Genomic DNA, 18,553 nt, shown 5'->3' on the forward strand with positions numbered 1-18,553 from the left:
TAAATAAATAAATTTGTTTATTTATTTATTTATTTTTGGCTGCGTTGGGTCTTTGTTGCTGCACACGGGTTTTCTCTAGTTGTGGCGAGAGGGGGCTACTCTTCATTGAGGTGCGCGGGCTTCTCATTGTTGTGGCTTCTCTTGTTGCGGAGCATGGGCTCTAGGTGCGCGAGCTTCAGTAGTTGTGGCTCGCGGGCTCAGTAGTTGTGGCTCGCGGGCTCTCGAGCGCAGGCTCAGTAGTTGTGGTGCAGGGGCTTAGTTGCTCCATGGCATGTGGGATCTTCCCCAGCCAGGGCTCGAACCCGTGTCCCTTGCATTGGCAGGCAGATTCTTAACCACTGCGCCACCAGGGAAGCCCTAACAATCTATTAAGTAAAATATGCTCTGTCTTCCTACATAAATATACCTTTATAACAACCTGAAAGATTCTAATTAAAAATTCCCATGCTCCTCAGAGCTTTGTCCTGGAACATGGGCTTCTGGGACAACTGGCCACCAGCCTGTGGTTTGCTCACTTCCCTTCTCCATCCTCCATCTCCACCCTACGCCGCAATGTTGCAACCCCAGCTGAAAAGTGTATTCCTCAGTTCTACACACAAGTGGCATGACCCCACCTCAGGGCAGGGGGCATGAGCAGGAGGACAGACACCTACCAGCCTACCGAGGTAGAAGCCCACAAACACCCTGGGGTCGTCTCAGGGCCATTTGAGCAGGAAGCTCCCAAGGAGGGTGTGGTCTTGGGATGGGCCCCTCCTCTTGTCCCATGGGAAAGGGCACTGCCAGAGGAGGGCCAGAGCAGGGTCCTCTAGAGCACAGGGCCTAGGGCAGGGGTCTAAGACAGCACTGCTCCTGGGCCTTCCCTCCACAGTTGCTCAGAACTGAAGAGGCTGTAGTAGACATACCCAACCTGACTTCTTCCTGTAGCAGCACGAGAAGAGGAAAGAATGTGCAAGGGTTTCTGGAATCGCTTTACTCCTTCACCAGAGGTTCTATCCCCACACCCATACCAGGCTCAGGAGAAGGATTGGAGGGACATTGCTAGATTGTGTCCAATGTCTCTTAACCCTCATTCTCTTGGACCTTTCTGTTTTTAAAGAGCACGCACATCCTGCTGTGTTCTTCCATCCAGCTTTGCCATCAATAAAGCCAGGAAACATATTTTGATACCCGTTTGCCTCCTTATCTATAATTATCAGTTGGTTCGAACTAAAGAAAGAAAGAGTAGCTCTGGAGATTGATTAGCATCCCAAATCTCCAACAACAAGCAACTCTCAAGAATTCACATCTTTGGCTCCCCTACCCTTGCCCCCTTCTGAACTACGAATTTCAGAGTCCCGAAGAGACAAGTAAACTGGAAGATCCTTCCAAGAATTATGCATCAGATGGGGAATGGGAAAGAAACATCAATATCTGGATTTTTCTAAACCAGGGGTCCCCAACCCCCGGGGCTATGGACCGGAACCGGTCCGTGGCCTGTTAGGAACCAGGCTGCACAGCAGGAGGTAAGTGTTGGGTGAGCGAGTGAAGCTTCATCTGTATTTACAGCTGCTCCCCATTGCTTGCATCCCTGCCTGAGCTCCACCTCCTGTCAGATCAGCGGCAGCATTAGATTCTCATAGGAGCGTGAACCCTACTGTGAACTGCGCATGTGAGGGATCTAGGTTGTTCACTCCTTATGAGAATCTAATGCCTGATGATCTGAGGTGGAGCTGAGGCAGTGATACTAATGCTGGGGAGTGGCTGCAAGTACAGATTATCATTAGCAGAGAGGTTTGACTGCACAGAGACCATAATAAATCAATTGCTTGCACACTCATATCAAAACGCTATCATTGAGGAGCAAGTGAAAACAAGCTCAGGGCTCCCACTGATTCTGCATCGTGGTGAGTTGTATAATTATTTCATTATATATTACAATATAATAATAATAGAAATAAAGTGCACACAAACGTTATGTGCGTGAATCATCCTGAAACCATCCCCCCACCCCCCGGTGCATGGAAAAATTGTCTTCCACGAAACCGATCCCTGGTGCCAAGAAGGTTGGGAACCGCTGCTGTAAACTGTTTACCTCAGGTGTACGTATTCTAAAATGTGAAGGTGTTAAGATGATGAAAAGACCGGGAATTGGTAAGATGGAGGAATAGACTTACAAAGGAAACAATGGAAAATTATTTAGGGGATGGGGGCCAGATTAAGAATCGAGAACCAGAATCTCCAGCACATGCTATGGCTGTCCTTCAACAGCACTCCTATTCACTACCATAAGGTCAGGAGGCAAGAGGGGAATAAAGAGCATGGTCTATTCTGTTGGTGGGCCTAAGGAGAGCACAAGAAAATTCCACTAAGGATGAAATTTGGCTCACTGTCACCCTTTCTGTCACCAGCCCCATCACCACCAGACTCCCTCCCAAAGCAAATTCCAATTGACTAGTTAACTTGTGTGCACATTATAAGTTACTGGAAGCAGGCATTGCCCAGCCTGAACAATTTAGGTGGAAATTCAGCTGCATTACACTTATTAAAATTATCAGATTACAGAATTGTTTAAGGTTAAGCTACATTATAAAGTTACAATAACAGTAGGGTCAAATTAATGTGCTGACATTAGTGAAAGAACTCGTTAGTTCTTTGCAAGTGATTAGCAAAATGATGTCCTAAATATGTACACATGTGTATAAATATACATTTCACATGAACATACATATCTGTAAGAGAAGTTGGGCTGTATGTATGTTTTAGAACCCAAGCAGTAGGCAATGGAGAAATTAGTTTGCAAAGAGGTTTTCATTACTCCCCACTGTTTTTAATGACTTGTATCCTGAAAACACCTTCTACTTAGACAGATGTGACCTGGCAGTGACCTTTGCTTAAACATTATTTTGGTTTTCTGGGAAATTTGTTTAACTGGTTGAGATTTTGAATGAGGGAGGTAACTGTGAACTCAAAACCAATTAAATGCTGAGCTATCGAGAAACCCTGGCTCCCAAAGCTACAAAAAGACAGGACAACGGTGGGTGAAATGGAATTTGGGAAACTTCACTGCATTCAAGTCGGGAGGTTAATGGAAAGAATGGGAGCCAGAAGAGAAGGCTCCTTGTGTAGGTTCTGCCACTTAGTAGCCATGTGACCTTGGACAAGTCACCTGACTTCTCTGAGCTTCCCTTACCTCCTCCATAAAATTGTGATAATAAGTCGGTCTTCCCTGCATCAACAAATGGTAGAAAAATGGTGAAAAGGATGAAAAGTTCCTTTTTAAATACAAAATGTACAGTATTAGGCTCCATGCCTAATTTACTTGACGTGTAATTTAATTTTCCCTGTGTGTTGTGTCTGAGGTTCTCCACCAGATTGTAAGTTCCATCCGCACAGGAAACAGGTGTATCATAGCACTGGCTCTGTCCATACTGGCATTCTATAACACCTCTGAATAAATACTTGTGAATGACTAGAGAATCAGGTATTTACTTCTTCACCCTTGAAACTTAAGCACTGTTGGGGCACAAAGAATGTGTGCTCTTTCATAGAGGGCAAAGCAACCTATGTCATTGAGATAAACATCAAGCTGTTTTGGAACAATTACTGGTGACTTCCTCTGTCCCTTCCTGGAGATTCTTGGCTTGTTGTTTTGGTGGTGGTGGTTGTTTTCATCTTCTCTCCCTCTATTTTCCCTTCACTCTTCTCCCCTCATCTACGCTCTGATGTTTCCCATCTCTCCCTTTTCCTGTGGGCCCGTTAATGGCCTTCCGGGTTAGAAGGTTACAGCATCGTGCTCTAACACCTCTGAAACCATGGTGCTCAGACCAGCAGCCATGGCATCACCTGCAAGCTGTTGGCAATGCAGAATCTCATCAACCACTGTCCACCCCACCACAAGATCCTGAGTGATTGGTGTGCACATTAAAATTTGGTAAGCACTGCTCTACAGTGCACACACACACACACACACACACACACAGAGAACTAGCTCTTTGCTAACTCACTGACCAAACTTAATTATTGTGTGCTGATTGTCAGTTTATCCCATTATACCAGTTGTTTCTCTCTTCCTTAATTTGATTCTCTCTTGTGTTTATCTTGTTCCTCTCTAGCACCTCCTCATAAGGCCTGGGGATGGCAATTAAGTAGAAGCAGTATCAAAACTATTCTTTTCAGCAAGTTGGGTAAAAAGTTTAGTGAGGAAAGGGTTACGAAGCATATTCTTAAGAGGATTTTTGAGTTTTCGAGTGCAACCCAGATGTCAGCTGCCGTCACCCCATCACATGAGGTTTGGGTTAAATTAGCTCAAGCTGACTCTGCGATGTCCTGCAGGAACCTGAACGCCTTCCTCAAGACTGCACATTCCTGAGGGCGGACCTCTCAGGACCACATCGACCTCCAAGCTTGCGTTCAATAAGCCCCTGACCTTACTCCTCTTTTTAGCCGGCTTCTCTCCTCTGGACTCCTCACCAACTTGGACTTCGAAAGGCTGCTCTGCCCTTGATCTCTCTCCTCCCAAACAGTGTGTACGAAAGGCATAGATGTTCAGAAGCCTTAACTGAAAGTTGGGAGATGGAGATGGTTTACACCCCAAGTAATTTAAAATGGCCACTGGGCACACTTGTTCTTAAGTTCCTTCTCCAGGGCTCCACTTTGCAGGTCCAGGTGCCCACCTTGCTGCCTCATCCAGCCTCTTTCTTCTCTACCTCCCTCCCTTTGTCCCTGCTCTTTCCTCCCCCAAATTCAAGTTCAAGTTCTTATGTGTGACACTCCGGCAATTTTGTTCTGTTTTGCAGGCATCTTTTAACCCATAACCTCAAGTTTTCAAATTGTTTTCCTGAGCAAATTTTCTCCCCTACAAAGCTGCCTGGTTACAGCTGTTTCAATGATAATTTGGGGCCGGCGGGGGGGAGGTTATTGAAGTATAGTTGATTTACAATATTATTTTAGTTTCAGGTGTACAGCATTGTGATTCAGTATTTTTACAGGTTATATGCCATTAAAAGTTACTACAAATAATGGCTACAATTTCCTGTGCTATACAGTATATCCTTGCGGCTTACCTATTTCATACATAGGAGTTTGTGTCTCTTAATCCCATACCCCTAATTTGCCCCCCACCCTTCCCTCTCCCCTATGGTAACCACTAGTTTGTTTTCTATATTTGTGAGTCTGTTTCTGTTTTGCATATACATTTGTTTGTACTATTTTTTAGATTCCACATATAAGTGATACTATATACTATTTGTCTTTGTCTGACTTATTTCATTAAGCATAATATCCACATTACTGCAAATGGCAGAATTTCATACTTTTCTGGCTAATATTCCATTATACACACACACACACACACATACACACACACACCCCTTATCTTCTTTATCCATTCGTCTGTTGATGGGCACTTGCGTTGCTTCCATATCTTGGCTATTGTAAATAATGCTGCTATGAACATTGGAGCTCACACATCTTTTCAAATTAGTGTTTTTGTTTTTTTCCAGATATATATCCAGGAGTGGAATTGCTGGATCATACAGTAGTTTTATTTTTAGTTTTTTGAAGAACCACCATACTGTTTTCTATAGTGGCTGTACCAATTTACATTCCCACCAACAGTGTAGGAGGGTTCCCTTTTCTCCACACCCTCTCCAGCATTTATTTGTAGACTTTTTGATGATAGCCATTCTGATAGGTGTGTGGTGATACCTCATTGTTGTTTTGACTTGCATTTCTCTGATAATTAGTGATGTTGAGCATCTTTTCACGAACCTGTTGGCCTTCTGTATGTCTTCTTTGGAAAAATGTCTATTCAGGTCTTCTGCCTATTTTTAATCTTTTTTTTTTTTTATATTGAGTTGTATGTACTGTTTATATATTTTGGATATTAACCCCTTGTCAACCATATCATTTGCAAATATTTTCTCCCATTCCGTAAGTTGTCTTTTCATTTTGTCAATGATTTCCTTTGTTGTGCAAAAGCTTTTAAGTTTACCTGGGTCCCATTTGTTTATTTTTGCTTTTATTTCTTTTGACCTGGGAGACAGATTCAGAAAAATGTCACGTGGTCCTTCCCTCCCATGTCCTCCACCTGCCTTTTGTCTGTAGAAAAACTTTAGTCAAAAAATAAGTTTAATCAGAGAAGTGAGAAAATGCAGAAACAAAGGAAAACAGTCAAATGAGACCAAATAATAATAGTTTAGTCATTAAAGTCAAGGACCTTTAGTTCCTCCTCAAGGGTTACAGATAAAATTCTGAGCCATATCCTTTGAACTGTTTTGTAGGTACTGAAACCCCTACCAGGTGGAAGAAGTTAACTACATGATAACCAGACTGTAGCCATGACATAAGCTGCCACAGTTCTGAGAACTGGCCTCAAAGAAATGGGAACAAACCAACCCTGGAACTGAAGACTAACTGTACTTAATCAACATGACACCGATCAGACCACTGCATGACCAATTTCAAGATGACGTCAGAGCTGACCGTACTATTTCTGCATGTAGCCCCCTCCCTCCACCTATAAAATCTCTTGCCCACTGATTGTCAGTGGGGGGAGTTGGCCTTTGGATATCAGTCCGCCCTCCCCGCCCCAGTTGCCAGCCTCTGAAATAAACCAAACTTTCCTTTCCACCAGTTTTCTCTCTTTATTGGCTTTTGAGCAGCAAGCAGCCAGACCCCACTTTTGGTAACAAGGAAACCCATGGAAGCTAGTGAAGAGTAAATTTATCAAGTTCTTGGGAGCAAATGGCCCGTGTTGCCTGACTCTTGCCTGAAAAAAACCTAAGACTAGAGTCTGGTTAAGGCTTCCTCTCATGACAAAGCAAGTAAGAGGGCCATGGGGGAGTAGGGGAGCAGCCAGCCCTTCCAGCTTTCAGTGGAGGAAGGATGCTGAGTTTTCCTGTGGATGAGGCTTGAATCATCAAAGGACGCTGCCCAAGAGGACTCACCATGCCTGTCTTGAATGGCAGGGTGAGATAACTCTAGCAGAAAAAGGCTTGGATGTGCCTGTAGATGCAGAAGGGGAGTGAGTGTCACATAGAGTCAGCTAGAAGGTGACTCACTATGCCAAGGAGTGGCACCATGAGAGGTCCCTGCTGGGGGAAACAGTATCTCTAGATGACCCACCCAGATGCCTAAGGAGGAAAAGAGCCAGCACCGGGGCCATGCATGGAGCCAACCTCAGATTACAAACCATTGGAAGACATTGTTTTTTCCCTCTACTCATTTTTTGCCTCCTTGGGGAAATCAGATTTAGCAGATGTGAGTGATGAGGAAGAAGAAAAGAAACTAGCCAAGTCACCTTTCTCTGAAGGGAGTGAAGAATCTCATCACCCACCACCCACCCACCACAAGATCCTTACTCCAATCATGTGTGCCATTCCTGGGCATGCAGGAAGACTTCTTTCCCAACTTCATTTGGCAGTTAATCTGGCTTCTGATGCCTAAATTCTGGGCAATGGAATACAAGTGAGAGTGTTATGGGCCTAGCCACAAAATCCCCTGCATGATCCTCCACTATTTGTCTTCTCCTCCAAGGGTGAACATGGAGGCCACAGGCTGAAGATGGCAGAGCCACAAGATGGAAGGGGCCTGGATCCCTGAGTCACTGCCTGGAGGAGAGCTGCCCTACCCTCGATGGACGTAAGTGACAAAGGACTTTTTTATGCTAAAGTACCAAAATTTCAGGGATTTTTTTGTTTTGTTTTTTCTTTTATTAGTACAGCATGGCTTAGCCTGCCCTAATAATGCAGTGGAGGCTGGAGCAGGCCTGACCTGGCAGTGCTAGGGAGGGGAGAAGCTCTGCTTCTTGAATTCAGCTCCCTCTGAATATAAGATGAGATATTAAAGTTTTTATATGACACTGGAAAGTAATGCTTCATACTGAAAGATGCATTATTTTATTTTCTATTTTTAATTTTGAAATAATTATAGATTCACAGGAAGTTGTAAAGATAGTACAGAGTTCTCAGGTTTTCTTCATCCAGTTTCTTCAATGGTTACCTGTGACATAACTATAGTACAGTATCAAACCAGGACACTGACATTGGTGCATTGTGTTTGTATAGTGCTGAATCATTTTATCACACATGTAAATTCATGTAAATACCAGCTACCAGAGATCTCCCTGGGGCTACCCCTTTCTAGTCACACCCACCTCCCTCATCACTCCCCTTCCTCCCATTTCTAATCCCTGACAACCACTAATTTGTTCTCCATCTCCATAATTTTGTCATTTTAAGACTGTTATAGAAATACAATCATACCTCTTATGACCTTTGGAGATTGGCTTTTTTTTAAATCAGCATAAAGCCCTTGAGATCCATCCAAGTTGTTGGGTGTATCAATAGTTCATTCCCTTTTATTTCAAGGTATGGATGTAACACTTTTGTTTAACCATTCACTTATTGTAGAACGTTGATTGTTTCCACTTTTGGACCAAAAAGTAAACAAATAAAAATGCTGTGAACAATCATGTATAGGTTTTATGTGGACATGTTTCATTTTTCCAGTATAAATGCCCAGGAGTGTGATGGTGTGATTGTATGGTAAGTCTATGTTTAGTTTTCTTTTTTTTTTTTTAAGAAACTGTCAAGCTATTTTCCAGAGTGTCTGCAACATTTTAAATTTCCGCCAGCAATGTGTGAGAGACCCAGATTCTCCACATCCTTGCCAGCATTTTGTAGTCTCACTACTTTTTAATTTTAGTTGTTCTAATAGGTGTATAGTAAAATCTCATTATGATCTTAATTTTCACTTGCCTGATGGCTGGTGATGGTGAACATCTTTTCATGTGCTCATTTGTCATCATACATCTTCTTTAGTAAATGTTTCTTCATGACATTTGTCCATTTTATAATTGAATGGTTTGTTTGCTTTTTAACTGCTGAGTTTTGAGAGTTTTTTATATATTCTAAATACGAGTCTATTTCCAGATATGTGGTTTGCAAATATTTTCTCCCAGTCTGTAGTTTGTCTTTCATCCAATTTATCAATTTTTTTTCTTTTATGGATCATGCTTTGGTGTCATGTCTAAAAACTCTTCACCAAATCCTAGGTCTCAAAGACTTTCTCCTAAGTTTTCTTCTAAAAGTGTTATAGTTTTACATTTAAATATATGAGATAATTTTTGTAAAAGGTGTGAAATTTAGGTTGGTTCATTTTTGCCTGTGGATGTCCAATTGCTCCAACACCGTTTGTTGAAAAGGCTCTCCTTCCAGTTAATTGCTTTTGCACCCTCAAAAATCAATTGGTTGTTCTTGTGTAGGGCTATTTCTGGGTTGAATATTTTGTTCCATTGATCTAGGTACCTATCCTTCTGCCAGTATTGCACTGTCTTGACTGATATTATTTTCTAATATGTGAAAGTGGCTAGCCCAGGTTATGGATCTGCCTAACTTATTAGCCAGTAGGAAGGAAAGTGATCCAACGGTGTTTGGAGAGAGTGGTGAAAAAGAGTAAGTTTTCTATCTGCCAAAATCTCACCAAGTTCAGTTTGTTCAATAGGCAATTATAATTATCCACTTCTTGGAGGGTTTGTGTTTTCATTTTGTTTTTTGTTTCAAATTTGTTTAGGTTTTTTTTTTGGTGCATCATATATAAGAAGCATTTAACATTGTATCTAGTACATTGTAAGTCTTCAATTATATTGTTTGTCCTCAGTATTCAGCATATCATCCTCTGCCTCACCCATGCTCCTCTCTGAACCCCTTGTAACAGTTACACAGGGAAGCTAGCTTTTCTATCCCTCGAATACATCTCTCACTTATACCTAGAAGTTAAAAATTGCCTTAAGGTAAAAACAAAAATCTTGCTGGTTAGCCTTTTTCACCCACCTTGAATGAAAGGGAAATTTATCTAGACAGGGAACAGACCTCAGAGGTGAACAGAGGTGAGCTTCCTGACCTTCACAGCTACGCACCTGCCTTGTGCTTTTTCAGGTAAGGAGAGCAAGCTGAGCACCTGTGCCCAGGGCCGGCCTCCTGGGTGGTCCATGGCACGTTCAGGGCCCCATGACAGCCAAGGCAGAGGGCTTGAGGGAACGGAGGAGCAAAGAAGGGAAGTCGCACATGTCCTTCAAGCCCTCCTCTGAGCCCTCCAGCACAGATCTCCGGGATCTAAATTGGGAATCCCTGAAGCTTAGCCAACCCCACAATGGCCTGGCTTAGATCTCCCAGCTGAGGACCGGCCTGGAGCCCACACTAATCAATGGGTTAAGAAGGATTTTGCGGGCTGGGGAAGTCAGGGTTGCGGCAGCTGGGGTGAGGAAAGGGAGCATCATTATTTTTAATTTCAGCCAGTCAATGTGTTAATAAAGGAGTTGGATAAAATGTGAGGATGGTGGTGATTGCGGGTGGGGAGGAGGTGAGAGAAAAGCCCATCACTTTCTAAATGTTTGCCTGCAAGGGCAGCCTGATCTTTGAAATCAGAGTAGAGAATTCTTCAAGTCTGGTAATAGCAAACACTCTTCATCATGCCCTTCAGTGGCTGCTGACTGCAGACAGCTTTTTTTCCCTTCAACAATAGAAGAGATGGGAAAGAAAAGGCAAGCTTTTGGCCTCAGGGTTTTTTTTTTTTTAACCACGGCTCTTTCCGCTCCAACCTACATCTAAGAGGGAGGGAAACTATCTTTTGTTATCACTCAATCTCCCTTAAATTTAAGAACAGCTGGGGATATTTTTCATGATTCATTAAATTCACATCATTCCAAAGAAATCTTCCTGCCGATTTATCTTTGCCTCAGCAGTTGGGGCTCCAAGAGTGAGCAGTTTCCTGAATGCCATCAACCTGGGTCCACTGTTTTGGGCTGAGTCTGTGATCTTTCATGCTGGAATATCTTTTTTTGAGGGTGAAAGAGAGCAGGAAAGGAATCAAGGTATTGAAATGAATCTTTCCAGTCAATTTTTCCCTTTCTGGAGCTAAGGAGAAAGTCGTGTGTCTGTCACAGCTAAAGACTAAACCCCAGCTAATATCCTCAGCGGGGAAGAATAATTAGTAAATTCTCTAATTAGAGTCCTGTTTACATTTCTCTTTTCATAGAGGCTAATCCTTGTGTTTAAAGAAGATATTCTGCCTTGATTAAAACCATTGGTTTTAATCGGAGTCACAGTAGAATCCATGGTAAATGCAAATGGGCTTGAGTTCCATAGGTATTCATTCATTCAATCATTCATTCATTGAAGACCAGCTATATACTTAGCACTAATACAAATACAACAAGATCTCTACCCCCCTGTGGTCTAGGGCAAGCATAACAAACAAGTTTCATCCCCCATGCCAACTGTCATTCACTGGAGGTGACTTTCTAGAGGATTCTGAGGCCGTTTCCTTGTTCAAGAGAAAGGATAGCTTTACTGGATTATTGACATTCATCAAGAGGGCAGGAAGGTGGGGGAGACTAGAGAGAGGACTCCTCCCAAGCAGGTTATCTGTTGAACACCAGGCAGTACAAACCACTGTATGAATGGCTTTCAAATACTCTCCTGTGATCCTCACACAGGCACACAAATGCAAGTTTGGGCATGATGAGAGAAGTGGTTGGTGCAGCCCTGTGAGAACCCATGGCTTCCTGAGCCCTGCCTTTTCCCTCTCGTTGTCTATATTCAAGTGACACAAGGGGCCAGGCTTAGGAAGTCACTGTGCTACCTGGGCAACACAGCACAGAGATGAGGAGCTCAGATTCTGGAAACAGCTCTCTGGGTCACACACTGGCTCTGCTATTTGTGGCTGAGGAAAATTAGACAAATTACCTAACTTCTCTGTGCCACAGTTTTCTCATCTGTAAAGTGGGGAGAAGAGTACCTACTATTGGATTGTTAGGAGAATTAAAAGAATTCCCATGGCGTCTGGCTCCTAGTAAGTGCCAGTGCGTGTGATCATTGGAGATGTTGTGGTTGTCATTGCTGAGGACCAGGCCTGGTCGGACACAGCTGAACAGTTCCACTCTCCTTCCACTCTCTCTCTTTTGGTTTCTCCTTTCTAATAGAATTATGTGCAAGTAGGAAAAAAGAGAAAAAAGAAAAAATTTGCATTTCTCTACGTTTAAAGTTAAGGAGAGCCCCACATCCTGAGAGATTTGCGTAGGACTCTTCTACAAAAATCGAGTGTAAACACATCTGCCTCTTCTGGAATGAAGAACAGTAAGCTTGTATTTCAACAAGTTTTCGAGGAACTCAAAAATGGTGATACATGAACTGATAAATAAGAAGCCATGGGCACAGTCACGAGCCCTGAATAAGCATAAAATAAAAAACTTAAAGAATTCTGGTGAATTATTATTTCATTAACATTAATGGTGGGAAACTATCCAGTCCCCTCCACATTATATGTGCCCTTTCCTGATGGCCGATGAATGCTACATTTGTGACTTTCCTTCTTTATAAAGTCCCCTGTAGTGGACACTGTAGGATATTTAAAGAATTTATGACACTTGGCTTCTGCCCCCAAGGAGCCTGACTGGGGAGGTTCCTAATACACACATCAAAAAGAGTAAAATCATTTCCAAAGTCAGGCATTACCATGGGGCCTCTGATTACTGAAGGGACATAGAGTGGAGAGGGATCTGGGTCAGGGAAGTTCATGAGGACAGATGGTAGATTTGAGAGAAATGTTAGATGGGCAAGGCCCTTGAACTGAGGTCTCAGTTGGAAGGAAGGAAATAGAACCAACCAGCTGGTAACCTACAAGAGACCAAGTCGTCTCAAATACTTTGTCTCATTTAGTCCCTAGCAAACCTTCTGGGTGGACACTAACATTTTTATAATGAGGATATGGAGCCCTTGAGGTCAAAGTTTCCTGAGACTTGAACCCAGTTATGGTAGACCCCCAAAGCACTTTCCACTTGATCATGCTATTCCTCTGAAAGCACAAAAGTTGAGAACATCAGGTACCAAAGGTCTCAGAGATGAAAAGACAGTGTCCCCTGGAAAAAGCTATAAGGGGGGAGGTTGACATGGTGGATGGAGAATCCGTCAAGGAAGTTTGGAAAGGAAGTGCCAGGTAGAAAATACCCCGTGTAAGAAACGGAAGGCAGAGGGGCAAGATTATAGAGTTTTTTTTACTTGATTTTTATTTTATTTGTGTGTTTTGTTTTATTTATGTGTTTATTTTTACTGAATTTTGTGAGGCTCTGTGAGGACTTAATTTTTTTAATTACACAAGGAAAATTACCATTTGGGATCATTTTATTTCTTGTCTTACGTATATCAGCCTGCAATATAGAGATAATTCTCCATAATGAGGCTGAACCACTACAGACAAACTAGGATCTTCATTTCCAGCCTTGAGTTCCATGGTCTGCCCCACCTAATTTTATCTAGTTTCCCATTAGAAATCAAGATGACCAGTTTGGGCTTCTTTGCCTCTTTTAGGCTCCAAAAAGTAGGCCAGAGAAGAAAGAAGGCAAAGCAATAGTCCATCAATTGAAAAAATGAACCCTAGAATCATTTAATGAAACTCAGAGTGTTGTAGCCAGAAATACAAAGCTCTGTCACCTGATGTTTAAAATCCTTTAATAATTTCACATTTCTTTAAGATTAAAGTCCAAATTTCTTAACCACGTGATACATTGGTTTGGGACCCTGACCTTGTGAAGAGACACATCTGCATTTGAATCCTAATTCTACAATTTACTAGCGACATTACCTTGGGCAAGTTACCTCATCTGAGTCACAGTTTCCTCCTCTGTAAAATGGGGTTGACAACTGGCCCTATCCTATCCATAAGGTCGTTGTGAGGATGAAATGATATAGTGCATGCAAAGCCATTAATTAGTTCTGTGGTCTACTGAAATGGTCACTATGAGATCTATCTTTTATAACTTATGAGCCCCATCTGTGACCTTACTCCTATCTACCTCTCCACAGTAATCTCTTAACACTCCCACTACCCCTGGCATTTACAGCCACACTGAGCTTCATTTCATTTCCTCTAAGGCAGTTTTCTCTCTCGTGCCCCTGTGCCTTTGCACATGCCACTCCCTCTCTCTAGGATATTCTAATTTTCCTCTTTGCATGGCCAATTGCTAGATATCCTTCTATCTGAGCATAAACATCCTGTCTTCCCTGACCCTGGCAAGTTGAGTTAGATGCCCTTGTATGGTATTCCCATGGCATCTCATACATTCTATGCCATAGCACTTTCCCCAGGTGATTGTGGTTGACTGTCTCCCTGCTAAGTGTGTGCTCCATGACGGCTTAGTATGACATCCCGTGTTTAGCCTAGTGCCAGTCTTATAGTTGGCCCTTGGTCAATATTTGTCAATGAACAATTGTCCACAATGTTATTGTAGGATAGAGATGGCACCATATATGCCCTCCTAAGATCCCTCGGTAATAGTGGGTGTTTGCCTAAGCCCCTCATCTCTCGATACTTGCAGCCACAGGGACTCTAGTCCTTCCATGGGTCTCACAACTCTTTCTCTCTCTCCGAGTTTGAGGGATTCAAATAGATGCTCTGTGGCTTCATATTAGTAAAGAATTAGAAATCTTCCATCAGAACACCTATATGCAAGCAAGTCAAACAATGGAGTCTCGAAATGCAAATATTAGACTGCTATAACAGATACTCAGGGATAACAGAATGCCATGTGATTTCGGAATATACTATATTTCGCTGGTTCTCAACCCTGTCTGCTCATTAGAATCACTTTGGTAAGCTTCTAGAACACTGAGGCTTGGGGTCCAGATCAACTGAATCAAAATTTCCAGAACTGTGGCTGGGGCACCAGTAGTCTGTAAAGCTCTCCAGGTGGTTCACATGTGCCGCAGAGTGAGAACCACTGCCCTGGCTGGACGGGTTCAGTGACAGGTGCAGGCATTCCTGAAATGCAGATTGAAGTGTTGTCAGTTGAACCTCAATCAGAAGGTGATGAAAATCACGTGCTGTTTAATAGCCCATTAATTTAAATCCACACACAAGGAGGAAAGTATGCTCCCTTCAACCGTCACTATTAAATATTTGAAAGCAGTGAAATCCCTTCACAAAAAAAAAGATTCTCCCTCAAGCCTTAAAATCAATAAAATAGAATATCAATTTCATTCTATGGTACAAATCCCAATTTCCACTGAAAACCGCCTGACCCTAAAATATGTCAGGAGCTCGTTCTAATCACAGGAGATGTGTTCTGAATAAGTCCCCTCTTTTGGGGATGGGTAAGTCTGCAAGTCACTGTTTTTACTGTAGCTGAAAAATTAATTCCTTTTCAGAAATATTCTCATCTTCTCCAAAAAGAAAAAAAAAGGCTTTTTTGATGTAGAGTGACAGGATTATGAAGTGACCCTCTAGGTCAGAAGGAGACTTTTCTTTTTCTCATCAAGGAAATCAATTTCTAAGTCCAAGTCTCTTAAAATAATATATTCTTGTGGCACGCACACAGCTTTTTTGATCTGCTATGAAAAGAATAAGAGGTAAAGAGGATCAGGGGTGGCAATAGAATATTATAATCTGCCACACTCACACATCAGTCTTTCACTAAGTAATTCCAGATAAATTGAGGATTTACATATTTAAGATTAAATGGGAGAAAGAGTAGCTGATGCATAAATATAGGAATACAAAGATATAACTGAAGCAAGTTAACTCTTAAAACTTAGTTACTTGGTGCTTTTTTATTGCTCTACTTGGAAGTTTAAGGTTTATTAGCGACTAACCAAGATAATCTCTTTCAGATCAATTGAACTGACAACCCACCCTTAGGGAGTTTTTTTTCCCTGTCCTCAGTAAAATCCCAATTACACCGACAAGCAACAGTTAAATGCATACAAAGATGCAAAAATGCAGCAGATGGAAAACAGGAGGAAGCAGCTGGAAGTGTGTTTCCCTCAGAACTGTTTTTAACAGCCTGTGCACAAATAATGCCTCTCTAATACAGAGATAAAAATAAAACACAAATATTGAAAAGGTGACTGGTCACAACAACAAGATGGCATGAGGCTCTGTTATCTTCCCTGATTCTATTACCCTTGGATCATTCTAGATATTTGCCTGCTTTGGGGCTTCTGAGAAGTCCTGAAAATCGGATTCAACCTCAGGATCCCGATTTTGCTGGGAGCACAATTACAGCCTGAATCCTTCCCTGTCACCATTCCCAAGAATCAGGTGCCTGCGTGGCTCTTGTTAGGGCCCCATTAGAGCCCCACCCCCAGGGAGCCACTATTTCTCTCTCACTTTCTGACAGCTCAGAACACCATTTAACAAAGCCGTGCCTTTCCTTGCTCAGGACTTTGATCCCATGTCGCTGAGCATGCGTCTCCCTGTAGGTGCTCCTTAAATAACAACCATGAGCGCAGGATATGCAACTTTCACATATGAAGAGAATTCTCACCCACCATGGAGCAGGGAGTGAAGTTCGGACCCTTTTTCCAGTGATGATAATGAATTCAGCTGATGTTTCTTCAGGCTGCATCTACCTTGTCATCTGTTCGTCCATCCTTCAAGCATTTCCTGACCACTTGCTAAGCCCAAGCTTCCATGGCAGGTGCTAAAGAGGAGAAAGAAATGAATATGGTGGAGGGAGGAAGAAGGGGCACATGGGGGCAAATGATGGGGGCTTCAAAGGTATTGGCAATATTTTATTTCTTGACCTGGGTGCTGGTTACTTGCTGTTTTCTTTGTAATAATGTATTAGACAATATATTTAGGTTATGTGCACTTTTATAGCCATGGGCTGTTTCACAATAAAAAGTGAAAGAAAGAAAAAAAAAAAGGCAAATATGAAAGGTCCAGTCAAGCAGTTTTCAATCTAGTAGAAAAGATACTATACAAAGCAATCTTTTTTACAATGCAAGAGGAGGTATGATCAATGCTGTAATTTATATAAAGATAATAATTCTAGATAAATACAATCATTTATCCACATTATATAGTTAATTAATTAGCTACATAATTATTTATCTACATAAATATAATTATTTCTCTACCTAAATAAGTATAAATAATTTAAAATAATGCTAGATAAGTAGAAATTGCTATAGGAATTCAAAGATCCATCAGGATAGATCAAGGTTTTCAGATAAGACATCAGATGGCAATAGTTGAAATAGGGCTTGAAAGATGGGCAAGAATTCAACAGCACGGCTGGAGCCCCTGGAAGGCGGGCATGGATCAGGAAGGAAGATCAGGAGGAAAGAGTCCAGGGAGGAACTTCTTAGTCAATGGAAAGCAGGTCGTTTAACTAAAGCACAGAGAAGAATGTATAGAGCTAGAAAAGTATTTTATTTGGTGGACAGAGGAGACCCATGGAAGAATTGTGAGCAAGAAATCATTTTATATTAGGACTGTGTTTAGGAGAGTTAATTTGGTGGTGATCTGCTGAGTGAATTGAAGGGAAGAGAGCATGGAGAGAGGAAGGCATTAGGTTATGTAGATCATCCTTGGCCTTCAGAATAGCAGGGTCGGGGAGAGGTGGCCCTCTGGAGGCTCAGGAGCTCAGGACTCTACGTCCATATTGGTTTGAAGCCCTTCCATCACATAACATCCCCTTGGCCCCTCTTGAAATCAATTCCTCATTAATGTTGTCATTTGTCTCCCTTGGTTTCTTTCCTATGTTCATTCTGTGAGTCCTGTAAAAGCTTTCAATGTGGGAAACATATTATTCCCCCAAAATAACCTTGTAAGATTACAGAGGAAAGTTATAACTATGAGTAGCCAATTTGAACAATGCAACACCCAAATTACATTGTTTTTCTTTCTGCTTCTGAGTTTAACTTTCCCTTTCCCTTTGCCTTTGTCAACACAGTCTCTGTTGGTGGGTGGACTCTCATGAGGGTGTGTGTGTGTGTTTGGGGGGGGTGGTGCGTGTGCACCCATGTGACTACCTCTGTCTTTTACTGAGTTCTTGGTGCTTCTCTTTTTTTTTAAATAAATTTATTTATTTTATTTATTTATTTTTGGCTGCATTAGGTCTTAGCTGATGTGCACGGGCTTTCTCTAGTGGCGGCAAGCAGGGGCTACTCTTCGTTGTGGTGCGCAGGCTTCTCATTGCGGTGGCTTCTCTTGTTGCAGAGCACGGGCTCTAGGGGCATGGACTTCAGTAGTTGTGGCTCACTGGCTCAGTAGTTGTGGCTCGCGGGCTCTAGAGCACAGGCTCAGTAGTTGTGGTGCACGGGCTTAGTTGCTCCACGGCATGTGGTATCTTCCTGGACCAGGACTCGAACCCATATCCCCTGCATTGGCAGGCGGGTTCTTAACCACTGTGCCACCAGGGAAGCTCTCTTGGTGCTTCTTTATAAAAGTTTTGTTTGGTCCTACTAGGGTTTCTGGTAATTCAAAACTGTTGGCTACCTTACTACTTTTCACAGCTGGAACTAGGGCAGCTGTTAGGATGATAAGAAACAGATATAACACCACTCACTTGGCTGCCATGGGTTTCTCTTTCTTGAGCACCATCACAATGTGTCAGAAACATGAACAACACTTAATGGTCTATTTGGTGTGTTTATCTTTTTTAAATTATGGATGAACTGGAGCATTCAAAAGTGGGTCAAAGGAGATGAAGGCATCACCTCTACTGTTTGTTTACCCTCATCAAATGCTTTTAGAGGACCCAGAATTGGTGCATTTTCTAAATTGCACATCC

General features: G+C 42.3%; 1 long non-coding RNA gene across 1 annotated transcript in view; it reads right to left on the reverse strand.

Moving 5' to 3' along the window:
- The window catches only part of LOC309665710, a 193,198-nt gene continuing 174,645 nt past the window's right edge, over positions 1-18,553 (reverse strand). Inside the window, exon 3 of the long non-coding RNA XR_014266644.1 lies at positions 1-18,553. This exon is cut by the window's right edge and continues 10,144 nt beyond it. This is a non-coding gene — a long non-coding RNA (uncharacterized lncRNA).

This window comes from Balaenoptera physalus (assembly GCF_965194825.1).
Source record: "Balaenoptera physalus genome assembly, chromosome: 1".
NCBI lineage: Eukaryota > Metazoa > Chordata > Mammalia > Artiodactyla > Balaenopteridae > Balaenoptera > Balaenoptera physalus.